At 32.5% G+C, this 18,499-nt stretch overlaps 1 protein-coding gene across 3 annotated transcripts in view; it reads right to left on the bottom strand.

Moving 5' to 3' along the window:
- Positions 1-8,432, bottom strand: part of LOC124539797 (diuretic hormone 45) — a 55,948-nt gene extending 47,516 nt beyond the window's left edge. For all 3 annotated transcript variants that reach the window (XM_047117155.1, XM_047117162.1, XM_047117169.1), the window contains exon 1: positions 8,257-8,432. The gene's annotated coding sequence lies outside the window, so the exon portion shown is untranslated. The remainder of the gene's footprint in view (positions 1-8,256) is intronic.
- Between the last annotated feature and the right edge of the window lie 10,067 nt (positions 8,433-18,499).

Here is an 18,499-nt window from a genome sequence, read left to right as displayed (position 1 = left end):
CGATAAAATTAGATGACATGCCGGTTCCCTCAAGATGTTTTACTCCACCGCCGAGCACAAGATGTATTACAAACACAAATTTAGCACATATATATAGTAGGTGCTTGCCTGGGTTTGAACCAGAAATCATCGGTTAAGATGCACACGTTCTAACCACTGGGCCATCTCAGCTCTATTATATAACATATAAAATACTAAAAGTACTTAAAATAATCGCCTCAAGAAAGCCAATAGATAGAATTATCAACAGTAAACATAACAAGAGTTTGTGCTAAGCAATCCACGCCAATTTATTGTATTCTCGAAGATTTTACAAAATACCGAATATTATGAGACGATAAATTATATTATCACAAGCTATAAATCAATTGAAGTCTATAGTTCGACTAATAACTTTGTTATCGGCTATACTTCTAAGTTTTGTAAGCCTTAAATAATTAAATTTTCTCATAATAATTTTAAACAATTTCAAATTGTCAGAAATATAAATTTGCTATTGTGTATTCGACGCGAGAGCTTCGTTGATTGGAACAGCCTCGATGGTTATTTTTCTTCAAGGAGGATTTACTTTAAAAATTCCCCCCTTACTGGTGTAATAACATTAGCGGTACGTAGCTTGCCGCGCGTACATTACTCGATTTGATTGTGAACTTGAGAGTTATAAAATACGAATTTTAAAAAAAGAACCTTTTTCTTGAAGATTTCTGTAATACTTCTAGATCTGTTGTTGAAAGAGGTCTATATAAGTCTATCTGTAACTATAAAATAAACTAGGAGTCACCCACGGCTTCGCGTTTTAGGGTGTTGGTTGTCATGTGTTAGGTAAAAAAGTAGCCTATGTTCTTTCTTGAAGCTCAAGTTATTTAAGCTTCAAGTTTATTTTAGCGCTTTGCTCGTAAAAGAGTTAAAGTCATACAGACAGACAGACAGTGCTACTTTCACATTTATAATATTAATATAGATTTAATAATAAATTAGTTTTGTCTTATATGTATCTTATAATGTTCCCAATAAAAATGATTTGTACTATGTTAGTATTGAATTAATAAACTAAACATATAACTTATTAATCAAATTTATTTTTAAAAATGGAATTCGATTAATAAAATCAGTTTTAAAAAGTTCGAAGTGAAACATCGAGAGAACGAAACCAGCCAGAGGCGATAGCGGTAATCGCGGCGGTAAGTTACTCGACGACGACTCGATGAAGTGTTGCCTCTCCGAGAAACTACTAAGCGTACCGATTAAAAACTTGGACAATTTACTCAATCCACGATATTTAAAACTTTCAGACCTTTGATTGGTTTATACTGCGCTCAATTAATCTTGATCCTACCTTATCACCTGTAACATGTTTTGTGTTATATATGAAAGCTGTTTATAAATTATGATTATAAGACAATTTGAATATATCGTAGGAATGCAAATATATCTAAAATAGGCAATACATATTTCGTATTTCTGACGGACGGTTTCGAGAAATAAAGGCCCAATTGTTTTTCTATTTACGCAAGGATCCCATAGCCTATCAGACCCTCATTCTTTCCGTATACTCCATTCGACGCTTTGTTTACTATTCATTCCCCGTTTGCTAAATGAAAATGTACGTGTTATGATGGCTATTCATATTACACCGTGATTACAAGCAATCATGGTCAAGTACACAGAGGTTTCAGGCTAAGACTAAATAAAAATGATATCGTTCTCATTACATAGTATAAAACAAAGGCGCTTACCGCTGTCTGTCCCTATGTATGATTCGATCTTTAAAATTACGCAACGGATTTTGATGCGATTTTTTAAATAGATAGATTCGAGAGAAGTTTTATGTATATAATACATACATGGACTACACTAAAACAAAATCAACAGTAAAACTCAATCAATGTACTTCTTACACTGTACCAATGAGAATTACTTTAATTAGGGCATAAAATTAGAACCTATATGTAAATCAGCCTTAAAAGAGGATACTGTGCAAATGACTTCATGAAATGATGACAAGAGCTCTTCCTTCATTTCATCGCAATGCCGATTTTTCTAGATGAATAATGATCAGCAAGAGCTAATACTACCAATAGAGGCATAAAAAACGGGCAATATAGTACATAAATATGTAAGGAAAGTTTAATGTAATTTTTTAACAAATAAAATGTAAATGTTCCGGCCAATATATCGTTACGAATGGTATACTTTACGTTTAGTCGATGCAGCTAAAATACGGCTAAAGTTCATAAAAAACTTATCTGTCCCACTGAACGGTTTACGCAAACCACTATATAAAATTTATGCAGCTGAACATAGTAACGCGCAGAATGTTACCATTATGGGGAAAAGGAAATTTACACTACTCTATGTACAATATATGTATATACATAGATTTAAAAAACATGATTGACTTTTCTTCTTGTATTTTTTATTACTATCCGTGAACTATCTACTATGGATCTATCGATTCACAATAATTTGGGATTCAGTTTGTAATATTTTCTCTGTTTCAGTTTTCAGACGAAATTAAACAGGAAACATCCAATACGTCACTCGTTTAAAGTGACCAAGAATAACTCTTCTTACAATTCGTTTGACCAATCACTTGTCCATATCTTAATTACTTCTCTGGATATAACAATATAAAGTAACGGAACTAAAATTATTGTAACCATACTCAATTAAAAATTTATAACAGTGAGGTTAGACTCTTATAGAAACTTGCTACTAATATAAAATGCTTTAATGATCACTTAAATACCTTCAATCGAAATTGTAGTGTCATTTATATCCTTAAATAAACATAAAGCGTGTGCATAAGATGAGAACCTACAATGAAAAGCGATAACTTCAGTGTAAGCATAAAATGTTCGCTATTTGTTTTGAAAACGCTGCGTTAAAGTTATTGCTAATCCTTAAAGTGCATTTGATGAGATAAATACCAGTTTTAAGATGCTAAACGTTTGCTGTAGCGATAAAACACATTATCAAAGTTTTCGAAAATTATTTTATTATTATACAATTTAAAAGAAATTAAGTTTCGAAACAGATCGTCAAAGTTAATTAGGAAAAAGAATTTATTGAAATTTATTCACGCCTTATAATACCCTAATACCCTTAAGTATTATGATTTTGAAAAAGGATTTTTTACAATAATTTAAATCTTTATACTGTTATTTTTAGTCTATATTAATAACATTATTCATATTAAACTAAAGCATATCTCACTATTAAGTGTTTTGTAAATGTAAGTAACAAATACAGTGTATGAAAAGTACGAAAAAATGTCTGAAAAATTCGTCATTTCAAGAAATGTTCCAGCAAATGTTCGCGTGATATGATTTTCTTTGCAATTTTTGAAAGATCATTCATGGGTCGGCCTGTATACGGAATGGATATCGAGATAAAATACACGAGTTTTAATCTAACCCTGGCCGAGCCCGAATCAATTCGGGTAAGCATTTTTTAATTTTCAAGTACTTTAATTGTATATACGTTTTCGTTTCCTACTCTATTGGATGAAAATATCTAGAGACATGGTGATGAAGATCATTGTCATAGTAGGAAAAATAAATGACATGACTAATTGTTGCCCACGACTTCGATCGCGTTTTATTGCTGTCATGTGTTAGCCAAAAAAGTAGCCTATGTCCTATTCCTTGGAGTTCAAATTTGCTTCATACCAAATATCATCAAATTTGGTTTTTTGGTTTGGTCGTGAAATAGCGACAGATATACAGACACGCCGAGTTACTTTCACATTTATAATATAAGTATACATATAGATATGCTAGTTGCATAAAATGCTTTCATTATCTCGTCTATAGATAAATAATCTACGCGTCTGCCTCCTTGGTTTCGTAGCTAGCTTATAAGTCTAAGGTTCTAAATTCAATACCTCAATAATACTGGCCTGTCATTAAAAGTATTAAAAGAAAAAGCTCTCAATATCACCAGGTCGGGTAAAGGCTCTGTTAAGATTATACTGCCTAGGAAAGTACGCAAAGTCTTGCCATTCGTCGGATTATGAAAGTAATATATAGAGTAACATTTATCTTTGCGCAAATACTTGTGTAATATAATTTATCCTGCTAATTGGCCGCACTCCCTAGAATTCAGTGCAGATTTTAAAACTTTTAAACTTAAAACAATCATCTGAAAGACTCATTCGAAAAGAGACAAGAAAATTCATTTCAATTTATATCCAATAAATTTATCGTGTAGTATTGATAAAATAATTCTGAAGCTATCTGCTGGTGGACCCTGTAGATTTGCCATACAACCCCCGGGGAGCGTCCCAGAATAGGATAGAGCCCTTTGATAAGAGCACCGAGTTAAACATTCATAATTGTATAATTAATTACTGTCTTATCCCTGAGCTATGAAATTCGAATGATGCATTTCAATATTTAAATTTAATTCTATTTACCGTTACTGCTACTTTTACATATATATTTTCTTATTACGACCGCTTTAGAGGTATTTATATTCTATAAATTGGATAATCATGCGAAACGAAATTAAGGATTTTTTAAACATTTGACTTCCAAGCAGGATATATTAATTTAAATAATTGTATTAACTAACATGGCTTTGTATTTATTAATTGTTGAAAAAGAGTAACTACTGACTTTCTTACCGGTTCTTCTCGATAGAATCTACTTTCCGAACCGGTGGTAGCTTCACTTAATTGTAAAATGACGATTCAAAAGTGCTTGTAAAAGCCCACTTGAATAAAGTTTATGTTGTTTTTTTTGATTGATTTGATTATGGTTCTGATAGGAAGTAATCACCATTAACCATACATATTGCCATAGTAAGAAATTTGGAGCATTACAACCATCACTCGCCACCAACCTTGGGAACTGAGTTGTCATATCTCTTATAACTATAGTTACACTAACTCACTCATTCTTTGTACCAATTGCTGCTTTTCGGAAAAAATGATATTAGGTGGTACCTACGTAGAAGTGATTGCACATAGCCCTACCAGCTCTTCTGTCTACTGTCTTATTGTATGTATTTTCAAATATATTATCATTTATAATACAATTAAATTAAAAAGGCAGGCTTCAAAATCGATTACATTTAGCGGATAATGTAATTTTATTGTAATTAACCAATATAAAATTATCGGTTCACCCGTTTTACAAGCGAACGGAACCCGTTGCAATAACTTAAAAGATACACAGAAACTGTGCATTAAAGTGTTGTTTAACTTTTGAATCTGAATTGAATTGAGAGAGAAAAAATGATAATAATCTTTATCAGAATCATTATAAGTATATCTAATTTTTCCCTTATTTAATTCGTTTTTTATGTTAGTAATTTAGGAATTAAAAATTGCATGATTAAATAAACTGACAAATAAATAGCTTCACTCGACACTGGCTGATTTATATTTGTTTTATCTAATTTTTAGATCAAAATCAAAATAAACTTTATTCAAGTGGGCTTTTACAAGCACTTTTGAATCGTCATTTAACAATTAAGTGAAACTACCACGGGTTCGGAAAGCAGATTCTACCGAGAAGAACCGACAAGAAATTCAGTAGTTACTCTTTTTCAAAATTTAAAAAATACAATCATCTTAGTTAAATACAATTATATATGGATGTAATGTTTCCTGCCTGGAAGTCAACAGGTATTAATTCCAAGGATTTTTATCATCTACAAAATCTTGTATCGAATTATATGACTTTTTTACCAATGTATTTATTATAAACTATTTGAATTTACGAAACGGTAAAGTTAAAAATTACTGTGAAATTTTATAATATAACCTTATTTTCACCAGTGTGAAGTCGGCGCTACACAGACACTAACATTTTTAATAACTCCTGAGGAAATGAAACAGATTGTAAAACACAGATGTACCTCGGCGTAGGTAAATAGTTTTTATTCCTAGTGCTTTTAAATAGTGATTTTTAAATATTCAGCAAGCTACGTTGAAGTTTAATATATCGCTGTTTACACGATGTCAACTACGTACAAGCAATGTATCTCTAGCATTAATTATTCAAACGTTGTCAGAAATCCAACCATTGTCCCTCTGAGTCCCATTCACTCATTTGTTAAACCGTACCTCCACTCTATAAACTTTACCGAGCGCTTGTTATTATTTTAATACAACATAAATGCATGAATATACCCTTACAAAATGACATTTAAAATTATGACGTACTATAAGCTCGACTTCCTAAAACAAACTTAAACTGTTTATTTATTATAGTCAAATATTATGTCAAGCTTATATCGACCCTTCAAATCATTTATTTTACACTTGTAGCACAAATAAAATTTATAAAATACCCAATTGATTATGTAATTATGGAGACTGACTAAATTGCGTTTTATTTTCGTTTAAGAACATAAATTTGGAGCTATTATATTGAGTCAACGTTGCGTTTATGTGAATTGCAACAGGTACAATTCGTACTTTTTGGGCCATTGGTTTGGTTTTTACACATAGCTCGATATAAACGAATACTTAACAAAAAGTAAAATATATTCAAGCTTTTGAATCGCCATTTTAAAAGTAACTTAAACGTGAGCACCGTTCCGGAATGTAGCTTCTACTAAGGAAACCGAAACTATAACTTTGCTGTAACTCTTAGTTAGAAAAAAATAAAAAGCATACGAGTCCGTTAAATAGAAAAATAACGACGAGTCCATTTAATAGAAGCCTCGAATTAGACGACGTTTAATTAGATATGTATAATAATTAAATAAACATACATATAAGTTTATGTAATTTTATTATGTATTGTTTTTTAGTTAATATAAACTTTTTTTAAAGTACATATTTATTGTTACATAATTGTTAATAATAATTAACGGAAAAAGTAATACTTTACATATATATAACAATTTTTCGATATCAATGAATCGATTTATAATAAAACCTACCCCACAAAAGGATAGACATAAAAAGATAGTTTTAATAAACACTATGGCATAAATTCTCAAACCAATAAAACGATGGAATAAGAGATCTATTCCGTCCTTTAAAACAGTTCACTGGCTGGGTACTCAAGTTTGATTAACCTGCGAGATATGACTTCGAACGTCATTACGAAGCTACGAATATTTTACCTTCCATTATAGTAAAAGCTGTGCATCTATTATAAAATTCCACTTTGACGTAATGGTTTATTATTGTTGAATTACTTGTTTTTTTATGTTTCCTATTATATAACATAACATACTAAATTTAGAATGTAGGCTGGAAAGGGATATACTAGTAGTACTTTACGCGCTCCATATTTTTAGTATTCCAATTTTACTTTTCGTTATTTTTATAAACCACGATGCATGTCCATGTTTTGAAAAAAATCTACCGCACAAAAACCTAAAATCTTTTCACTGAAATAACTCATACAGTGAAATCCTCGTCGTAATCTTACCATTGTTTCGAATTTTAAGCGAACGAAACAAAAAATTGAGATAGAATTGTTGCGTTTTATTGTAGATTGAACACGCGAGGAATTTATAATTATATATGATATATTTTTAAAATTAAATGCACAGATAAAAAAAGTTGTTACTTTTTTTATAATGCGTTGTAGCTGTAGGCTTAGGTTTTGTCAGCCTTGTGGTTAGTGCCATGATTGTTTTAGCTTATTCGATATCATGATAATATGTTTTATGTAACGGAATATTTATGACAAAAAAGTTACGAAATATGACTAAAAATCCCAGTTACCCATAAAATACCTTAACGAACGTAACGAGAAAAGTTAATGGAATACTCTTCCCAAGCCTAGTAATTAGAGATCCGTCAAATTGGAACATCGGAGCCTAGCAGGAAGTGTTTAGCTCTTTGAAATGTTACAAACGCTTTGACCTTGAATTGCAGTTTAAAAAAAAAGTTTAATTTACATTTTGATGTAAATAAAACTTTTTAAGTCATCAACAACTAGATATTTGTTTTAAATCTTTTTTAAGTTATTGTGTTAAAAAAAATCGAACATATTAATGCTTCATTAACGTATTATATCATTTGAACGACTTTTTTAATGTGTTCGAATTGTTTGTTGCGGTTTTGTTGGCAGTTACTGCTTAATAGCTCATAAAGAAAATAAGTTTTCTAAGAGGACAAAAATATAATAATGTCATTGAAAATAACTGTTTTAACTATTATTGAAAATAAATTTATAGCGTTTCCTATAAACTACTTAACTAAAAAGTGAAAAGTAATATAAAAAAAAAAGTGTTGTAACGCAGATGTAAGTTAAAAGAAATTAAAAAAATACATTTCACACTTACCTCGTCAAAAATGTCGAATTTCGATGTGAATTGAAAGTCTATATCGGTTAAAATAAAAGTTTCGTACACGACAACTAATTCACAAGTCACTGAAAAAGTATGAGGGATATAATCGTGGTGAGTGATCAGCGATGTTCTGCGGTCGGTCGCCAAGTTCTACGAAACGTTTGGGCGCGCCAAAGTTGTGCGGACTGGGTACGGGCGGCGTGCTTATATCTAAGAAGGCGGGCAGCGCACGCATGCGCCGGCACCATTCATGACATGCTCTCAATGACCGCCTCCGCGACCGTCATCGCTCATCGTGTCATTTTCATTTCGTAATTGCAATTTAAATATGTTAATTTGTATTTTTTTTTTCATCTCTATCAACAATATTTACTGTTGACTTTATAGAGCTTTCATATTTTTTGTCAAACATATCTACTAAATCAAACATTATAAAGTTATTACGTGGAAGCATTTATAATATTGGTTCGTATTTAATATTTTCATAACTCAGTAAAAAGTCATATACATAATAATTAGTTGCTTCAGTCATTTCCTAAAGTGTAAACTTAAGATTATATTTAATATACTCAATTATATATAATTCTAATATGCTATTTCCGCACCTATGATTTTTTTTGATAAATTTCTCTTGGGTGAATATAAATGCAAGTCCTGACCCTGATACATGATTATCAGGATCGAATATGATTTATTATGCCCCTTGGAACTTACTAAAAAGGTATAAGTCGTTATTTAAGTAATTTATCGCTTAAAACTTCGATATATTATCTTAACTTTCAGCTGAAACTATGAAACATTTTTATAGGGGTACGGTTATTTTGTGACCTGCATACATAGTTATCATAATAGGAAATAGTTGCTAGTCCTATAATTAACAAAATACACGCCTGTTACCTGTTTAAAGCACAAAGACCAGCTACTTATCAGGGATGTTATGGAGATATAATTTTGGGTAATGAATAAAATTTTATCGATTTCAGATACGGGAACGGATATAAAATTATTTCGGATTATCCGATTGTTTCGGATAATTTCGGTTACGGATATCAGATAATTTATAAATCGTACAAGAAAAATTACAAGGTATTATTTTCACTTATTAGAAGGCTATTATTTATTATTAAGTATAACTAATCAAAAACAAAATTATAATAAATATCTTTTTATCAGTTTCGGATAGACTTTTATTTCGGATATTTGATAATTTCGGTTACGGTACGACGCTCCATAACATCTCAGCTACTTATACATATAATACTATTATATAAGGAAACCTGCTTCAAAGCGCCCTAGTTCTGCTAGTATAAGTTTTTGAATATTCATTAGGTATCTACAGGCATTAAAACCTAGTCTTCTTATTTATTAGTGAGAATAACTTTGTATTGTTTATTTTATTCAGTTTAGTTTACTTAAAAGTTCTTGCTATATAATATGTATTATATATACTTAATTAGATATACTGAATAATGTCACGGTAGCATGCGTAAGCGATCCCGTGGCGCCCGCCGAAAGACGGAGAGGGTACCGCTAGTTTTTTAGTGGGTAAACCCGGTGTACTTGGGCGCACTCGCCTTCCAGGTAACCGGGGAGTGACACGCCCCCCCCCCACTTTCCATCACGTGGAGGAAGCGCGTAAAGCGTTTTTCCAGCGACAAAAAAAAGAAATACTGAGTAATGATAAAAATGCATATAAAAATGGAAAAAAACGTCTTCGTTTAAAAATATTTGTCTTTGATTAGTTTTTGGAAGGCTATATTAGAGTAGAGTTTAAAGTAGAGGACACTATTAATAATCAATATATAGTGTTATTATATATACAAACAAAGCTACATCTCATTAGTCATAATAACTGTAATATTATATATTATAAGGTGTTAAAAATCTTATCGAAAATGGTCCACAACATCTATAAATATCAACACTGTAAATAACTCTACTCCTGACACCATTAATAGTTGCACAACTAACCCACCAGTTAATAAAAGAGATTTATTAGCACGCTCACTCCTTAAACCGATAACTGTGTTGGTTTTTCTGATCTGAATTTTTCAGTAACAGGAGCTGCTTTGGATGCATTTGCAAGTTGAGTCGCAAAGTAATGCAATTTCAGAGCACAATCATGAGACGACAAAAGAAATTCTAAGCGTGGAAAATGCTTTTCTTATCTTCCAAAATATCAATAATCACAAATACATATTCCTGCTGTAAATGATTTATTGTATTTATTTAAAAAATACGTGTTGGAACTTTACCAGTTTATGGAAATTTTCGATAACGGGCAGCATTTTTACAGTACCCAGGGGAGGAGCTTGGTTTAATCTGTTTAATCAGTATGGAGTTTTGGAATTGGGCAGTTCTTATATTCCAGTACCTCTGAAATAGCATAAAGCTTGGTACAAAGACTCTTAACAATTGTATACGGCATACCGTTCGATCTGATTATGAGAATACATTTCCTTGTGTAAAGGCTTGTGCACAATAATACCTCCTCCTGCCAGTTGCCGTGGGTAAAGTCGGTTCATCATCCACTTAGACAGCTCTCCACAAATGCCTACCATCGGTTTTATACGATGTCATTTATAAATAGTAAGCAATTCTTATTACGCCTTGTATAAGATGGTTTGCGTCTCAACCGACCGACTTCCTTTACAAAGGAAACATATTCGTTGAAAAATTTCATTCGTTCTGTCAGAACCACGATCCTTACTTATTTATAGCCAAAAAAGATACATAGAAAAATGTATAATAATAAACGAAACAAATTGTGTCAATATTTAAAACGATACATGATATAAATCTTCTGAATAATAATATATAGGAATTTCCAAAACGTCCACGTCAATTATTTTCTTTGTCCATCACCCTGTATATGTCCAAATAAAGGTGCCACGCAGCCTCAATGTCAAATTGCATTACGTTCGATCCATCGGTTTATTTGTTATGAGATAAAAAACAGACAAACAGGGATACTTTTGAATATATGTATAATAGTATTTTTTTCCTATTGTAAATACAATGTAATGTTATGATATATTCGACAATATTGTTATGAAATATTTTATATTATAAGCATCAAGTCTGTTACGCAAATAAGCCCTAATGGTAAGTTATGGCCTTAGCCGACATTGGCAATGGTGGAAGATTCAACAAATCCTTTGAACCGTAGTAATGACGCTACATGTTTCATATGTTCGTACTTGCAAATAAATTTAGTTGATCTTAAGTTTTTAAGTTAAGGATATTATTTTTACGTTTGTGAATCGATATGAAAAAAAAACGATTTGACGAGGGACATCCAGTTGGAACGGAGATTTTGCTATATATTACCTTATTAATTAACAGAAAAAATGTAATCAACAATTATCAAATTACTTTTTGATCCATTTGCTGTCGAAACGCTTGGCCCTTGGAGTAGTGGTGCAAAAGCTTAATCAAATGTATAACGCCTCGCCTCATTGCCTCCACTAGTGACAGGAAGGCTGGTTCGTTTTTTGCCCAGAGGATCGGAATTGCGATTCAACGGGGAAATGCTTTAATGCTTTTATGCGTAACTAGTTTTAGTTCATATTTGTATATATTTGAGTATTTAATGTTATTAATTCTTTTGTTAATAAAAGTATTAATTAACAAAGGTTGAAAATAATTATGTGGCAATGACGACATTGACTCTTTAGAATTTCTTTCCAAAAATCTACTAAGTATCTGTTAGCTAGTTCTAGTTGTTTGACAATCAATAAGATAGTGTAATGATTCTTTGCTGAATAAAGATTGAATTCATCTCCATAATTAATAATTAGTTAATTTTTCATTTGATTTTTTCAAAGTCAGTTATTTTAATTTTTCAATTTTGTTGACTGACAAGTTCATCATAAAATAAATTATTTCGTGCAATAATAAAATAGTTGTCGCTGAAATTTAAAAAATCTTGATATGAAACGTCACATCAAAGACTTTGAATATGTAATTGTTTTTCTCGGCGCGTCGACAAGATAAAGCTTCCAAGGTATACATCGTACTGAAAACAGTAAAATCTTTACAGTTTACAGCCAGCTCTCAAACAGCACTCGTGCAAATTGAAACGTTCGTAAACTTAACAAAGAAATGACATGAGATTTATTTATCTAATTAAGTATTTTGCTTAATAGCACCTGTACTGTTGTTATGTCTCTGTAAAATTAATACATGGGTGTTTGTTTCCGTGCGCATTTTACCTAATAGGTTTTATTGTGAAATAACAACCAGTAAGTACCCCACAGCTGGGCTAATCCTTCTCCCCTGCTAGAGAAGTTTTTGAGCTTATTTTGCCGCGTTTCCCTGTGGTTTATGTGATGGGTACTTACGATCTTTGCCTTCTACCCTCAGTCAAAATATTAATTATAAACACAAGTTAAGCACATGAAAAGTAAATGGTGCTTCTTCGGATTTGTATCTTCGATTTAAATCGTGTGTTTGCTATGATATGTATTCTCTTAGATCTCTTTTTATTATAAAATTTCGCCTCACAAAAATCCATTATTATATCAATATATTCTACAAAAAACCTCCCCAAAATGTATATATCTACGATAATCATAATTTCGGGTCTTTGGAAAAAAATACATTTTGATCTTATGAATACTGTATAGTATTCATTTATACGAGTAAGTCTATTACCTACAGCTGAATAGTTGAGTTGAATGTTTGTTCGCTTATTTCAGGATCTGTTCGGAAATTTAGAAAAGTATTTTCTTTATCCCGTCTATTAATAAAGATCATAGACATCATATAATATTGTAAATTAACGCACGAGCTTTGATCGGCAGTGCGATTCTGTACGTCACCTACTCTCTTATGAAACGTGCATCCATTAAATATTATAATACTATTATAATGTCGCAATTCTCACTTTAATTATGTCTCAAGTTTCGTGTTTCTATTTTAGAGAATAGTTTTACAATAAATTTAAAGCGCAAGCGATACCGCAGTCCACAGCGAGGTTAAGGTATAAACACATTATTGACTTGTGAGAAATACTTGTTATTCATCTCGTGTTCAAAAACATTATAAGAATAGAATACCTGTATAGATTTTGTTAATGTTATTACATGTACATGTATGTGTTTGTTTAACAAGAGTATGTAAGAAATTCTATAATATAATATTCTATTCGCAGTGGAATGGCTTTGTGGATTATATTATATGGATAAAATTCTTATCAGTCCAAATATTACAGAACTATGAGAATAACGATCACATTTTTTACTTTAATAGGATAATTTAATCAATATGAGGAAATATATAATTGAGCTAAGGTGAAAGGAAGTCGGAAAATGTTAGCTTCAGTTCATGAAATAATAAAATAAATTGTCAAATTCAAAACAAAGTAATCAATTTTTTTAAACGGTTTTTAATACCGTGAAACAGAAGCCGCCATGTTATTAATTATTATGTCACACGTCTGTGTAACTAACAAGTGTCAACTGTCAACATATCAACGTAAGTATAGAGGCTTTGTAATTTTATTATTTTCGTAACCAACATATTTATTACTAGCAGTCGCTCGCTGCTTTGCTCGCGTTTTAGGATGTTGGCTGTCATGTGTCAGGCAAAAAGGGTAGCTTATGCCTTTTCTTCTGCTTTATACGCAAGTTTCTTTTGAAATTGCCCTCGAAGTAGTTTCTGACACATATAAACGGCACGCTTTATCTAACCATATCAAGAAAAAATAGTTAGTCTATCATGTTCACTTAAAATCAAGAAATAAATAAAATTTTAACAAAAAGAAAAACAGCTTTAAAACAAAACACTATTTTAAAACAAATGAATATGCACAAAAAGTAATAAAAATAATTGCGTATTCAACATATTTTTAGAGTCCTCCTTAGTAAAATGAAATGAAAAATATTAGACTACTTAAAAGTCAATTTACGATTATATAATGTATAAAAGTTATAATTATTACTATATTTGGAGTCGGTGTCTTCCAGTCAAGTTTTCTCCATACCAAATTTCATCAAATTCGGTTAAGAGGTTTCGTCGTGAAAGACAGACAGACAGACAGACAGCCAGTATTACTTTCACATTCATAATATGAATATAAACTGAAACAATATCACGCTAGACGGTTTTGTAAACACATCACAATTTTTTCAAATTAATTTGCTGCAAATCGTAATGATTGTACCTTTGAGTTACGGAAAGTTAAAACATCGATGTAGATAATAATACCTTCTATAATAATAATCTTACAGAAAAAGTTTTTTTGCGCGAAACAAACAGAATTACAAACAAGTAATTTTAAGAATATTTCGTGACCCTTCCCCCAACTTTGCACCAAGTTTTTTCGTGTTTATATCATTTGGCACTTGAATCCACCATCTGTACGTTTTTCTAAAGTATTCTTGCATTTGGGAAAACGATACATAGAATTATATAACTCATTGTAAAATTAAAGTCACCTAGCCAGCAATCCCGAGGTCACAGAGTATAATAAGGGTCTTAATATACACCTTTTAGATTGAGGACCAACACAAGAATAAAATAAACTTCCTTTTAACATCTGGCTACACGTGTATTATACATAGTATAAATCTTAGACTGGAAGAACTCTGTTTATTTATAAAAACCACATCAAAATCTGATTCGTAGTTTGAAAGTTAGATTTTTTGTTGTTGTAGCTTACAGAGGGACTTTTTATATATTATGTAGAGTAAAAATTTCAGCATATTTGTTTACACAGTCAACTGACATCATGACCACACACAATTATGGAGTCAACTTCACTCAGCATTTTAGTAAAATTTCGCGCGAAACTTGAAAACGCATTTTACTGCAATTAACGATTTTTTTGGTGTTTTATTAGCACTGTAGAATCTAACTGAGACATACTGCAATAGAAGTAATACCTTATTGTATAGTATAAACAAATTTTATATACTTTACATTTCATCCGTAATTTGATGCAATTCGATTTTGCTCATTTTGACACTAATAAAAATTGTAAATATGTAGTTATTTTTATATCACAAAACGTGAAAAATATTCGTAGATTAATTGGTTTTATAAATATTTTATTAATAACAAAAGATAACAATTATTTCTGAAAACTATGTTTTAATCTTTAATATTTGTTAACCTGTGTCAATTATTTATTCCTATTAATTTAACAGATAATTAATAACTTAGTTTACTATTCAAAGTCCACGAAACAAACAGAATCATGCTGAATATTATTAAATTCGCTATAATAAATATTATTAACGCATATAAACAAATAATATTCTCTCTGAAACGTAATTTCAACTTTTACCCTCGCGGGATCGAAAGTCTATTTATCTTTTCCTGCCTTTAAATGAGTTTTAATGTACATTATTTACAAAAAATGCGTAAAAATCCTAATGATATTTATATTATTTAAATTTAGTTAGGTTTTCTTAAGACAAAAGCTTTATTATATTTTACTCAGCGATTCATATTTAAATAAATAATTCATAGGGCTTTTTATAAAGGAAACTGTATAAAATGTTTATTTGTTTTAAATGTTAATTATATGGATTACTGAAAATTGTTTTATTTATGTTAACGGTATTTCAAGGGTTGTTTCCGTTCTGAAGTAATAATTTAAATATTTACATAATTTTTTTTAATCATTTAAATTTTATACAATAATATTCTTACTTATTAATATAAAAATATTTTAAGTAGGTAATAAGTACTTACGATAGGAGATGTCAGTTGCGTGTTAGTCTTCAATAAATGTAGTAGTGAGTACGTGCAATAGATCGCGTTCGAAAGCTTATTTTTAGTTTAAAGTAGCAACTAGGCAAAATATCGATTACCGATATCGACATTGAACCTCCAAGGTCTCAAGCATGGGCGACGAACTCGCGAACGTGTCACAATGCATGATGGAATTGCACGATATAAATAATTTAATATTACCTTCGCCAAATTATTACGTGACCGTGCTTTGATATGTCATTGAACTATCTTTCTTTGCAATTTTTAAACACACTGTGACTACAGTCAAAACTTATTGCATATGTAAGTTACTAGTTGTTTCCCGCGGATTCGCTCGCGTTTCAGAGGTTAAGTTATCACGTAATGCAAAATAAAGTAGCCTATGTCCTTCTTTGCAGCTCAAATTTGCTTCATACCAAATTACATAAAATTCAGTTCAGCGGTTTTGTAGTAAAAGAGCGACAGACAAACTGACAGACAAAGTTACTTTCACATTTATAATCTTTTTATTTGTTTTCATTCTATATAATTACATTTTTAAATATAAAATACGAACATAAAATATATTTAAAAATATAAAATACAGAGGCCAACCAGTGGCGGGAACAGGGTCCAAGCCACCGGTGGTCAGGGCTCCAGCGAGAGGAACTTCCTCACAATACGCGCCGTGCCGAGGAGTACTGCCTTCTGCATCAGGCCCTTGACCCAGCTACCCAACGAGAGCCTCTTAAGGTGTTGGTCGAGGCTCTTGGCCATTACGCCATTCGCTGAAACAACTATCGGCACAATAACTGCTGTATCCACACCCCACATGTCGACAACCTCGTGAGCTAAGTCAAGATATTTTATTTGTTTATCTTTCTCAGCCTTCACGAGATTCTCGTCATGAGGGATGGTGATGTCAACAATTATCGTGCGGCGCTCTGACCGGTCTATCACCACTATATCAGGCTTGTTGGCGACAACAGTCCTGTCAGTGATTATAGATCGGTCCCAGTACAGCGTGATATGACCATTCTCGAGAACTGGGTCGGGCACATACCTGTAGTATGGTACCTCTGATACCACAAGACCGTATCGAAGTGCAAGTTGTTGATGGATAATCTTGGCCACTTCATTATGTCTGTGCAAATACTCTCCGTTAGCAAGACGAGAACAACCGGAAATAATATGTCTAAGGGATTCGCCCGGAGTGTGACACGCCCGACATATGTCCACCGTGCCATCCCTCACAATATACTTCCGGTAGTTGTTCGTCATGATAACTTCGTCCATAATCGCACAGACAAAACCTTCGGTTTCACCAAATAGGTTGCCGAACCGTAGCCAAGATACGGACGCCATAAAGTCCACATCGGGTCCATGAAGGGCCCGATAGAAGCGTCCGTGTAACTCCTTGCTCTTCCATACTTCCTTGCGGTTCTCAGTACTTAGTACTACAGGTTTGCGCCAGTTCTCTTTGCCTAAGGAGAGCGGAGTTAGTCCCTTGTCTATTGTAACTACATCTCGGTGCATATCCAAGTCAGTGTGGAGAAAATACTCCCTGAGTTTGTACACCTCACGGTTATGTAGGGTCTTGGCATTTAAAAAGCCACGGCCACCACATCTCCGTGGGATGTACAATCTCATCACCGAAGACCGAGGATGATGCATTCGATATGTAGTCAGCAGGACACGGACTCTCCTATCCAATGCGTCTAGTTCTTTTTGAGTCCACTTGAGTATGCCGAAAGAGTACATCAAGACCGGCATGACCCAACCATTGAAGGCGCGAACCTTATTGCCACCTGATAAAAGACTTTTGAGTACCTTTTTCAGGCGACCAAAGAAACGCTCCTGCAATGATTGTTTCATGTCGGTCACATTGATGCCTAACGCTTCCGACATACCCAAGTATTTGTATGATTCGTTTGCGGACAGTGACTTAAAGTTTATGGAATCTGAAAGTTGTAATCCGTCAGATTCCACAATCTCTCCTCGCTTTACATGCATAACCGCGCATTTGTCAACTCCAAATTCCATTCTAATAGAATTACTAAAAGTTTCTGTTACCTTTAGTAACTCTACCAGTTGTGAATCTGAAGGTGCAAAGAGCTTAAGGTCATCCATGTAAAGTAGGTGGGATATTACTTTACCTCCTCTCCGCAAACGATAGCCCAGCCTTGAGCTCTCCAACAGAGTACTTAGAGGGTTCAAGGCTAAACAAAACCACAATGAACTCAAACTATCGCCCTGGAATATTCCCCGCTCAATCCTTATCGGTTCGTCATTACTATGAATCGTTCGACATCCTGGATAGCGAAGAACTGTCCGCCATTGTCCCATACATGATCTCAAGAAACTGCATAGAGTTGTATCTAATTTATACAACTCCAGCACCCTCAAGAGCCATGTATGCGGCACGGAATCATAGGCCTTCTTGTAATCTATCCAGCATGTCGACAGACTCTTTCGAGAACGACGAACCTGTTGGCTAATGGTCATATCAATGAGGAGTAGCTCCTTAGTGCCTCGT

This window comes from Vanessa cardui, chromosome 2 (assembly GCF_905220365.1).
Source record: "Vanessa cardui chromosome 2, ilVanCard2.1, whole genome shotgun sequence".
NCBI lineage: Eukaryota > Metazoa > Arthropoda > Insecta > Lepidoptera > Nymphalidae > Vanessa > Vanessa cardui.
Note: the sequence above shows the minus strand (reverse complement) of the source record. Positions and strands in the feature narration are given on the sequence as shown.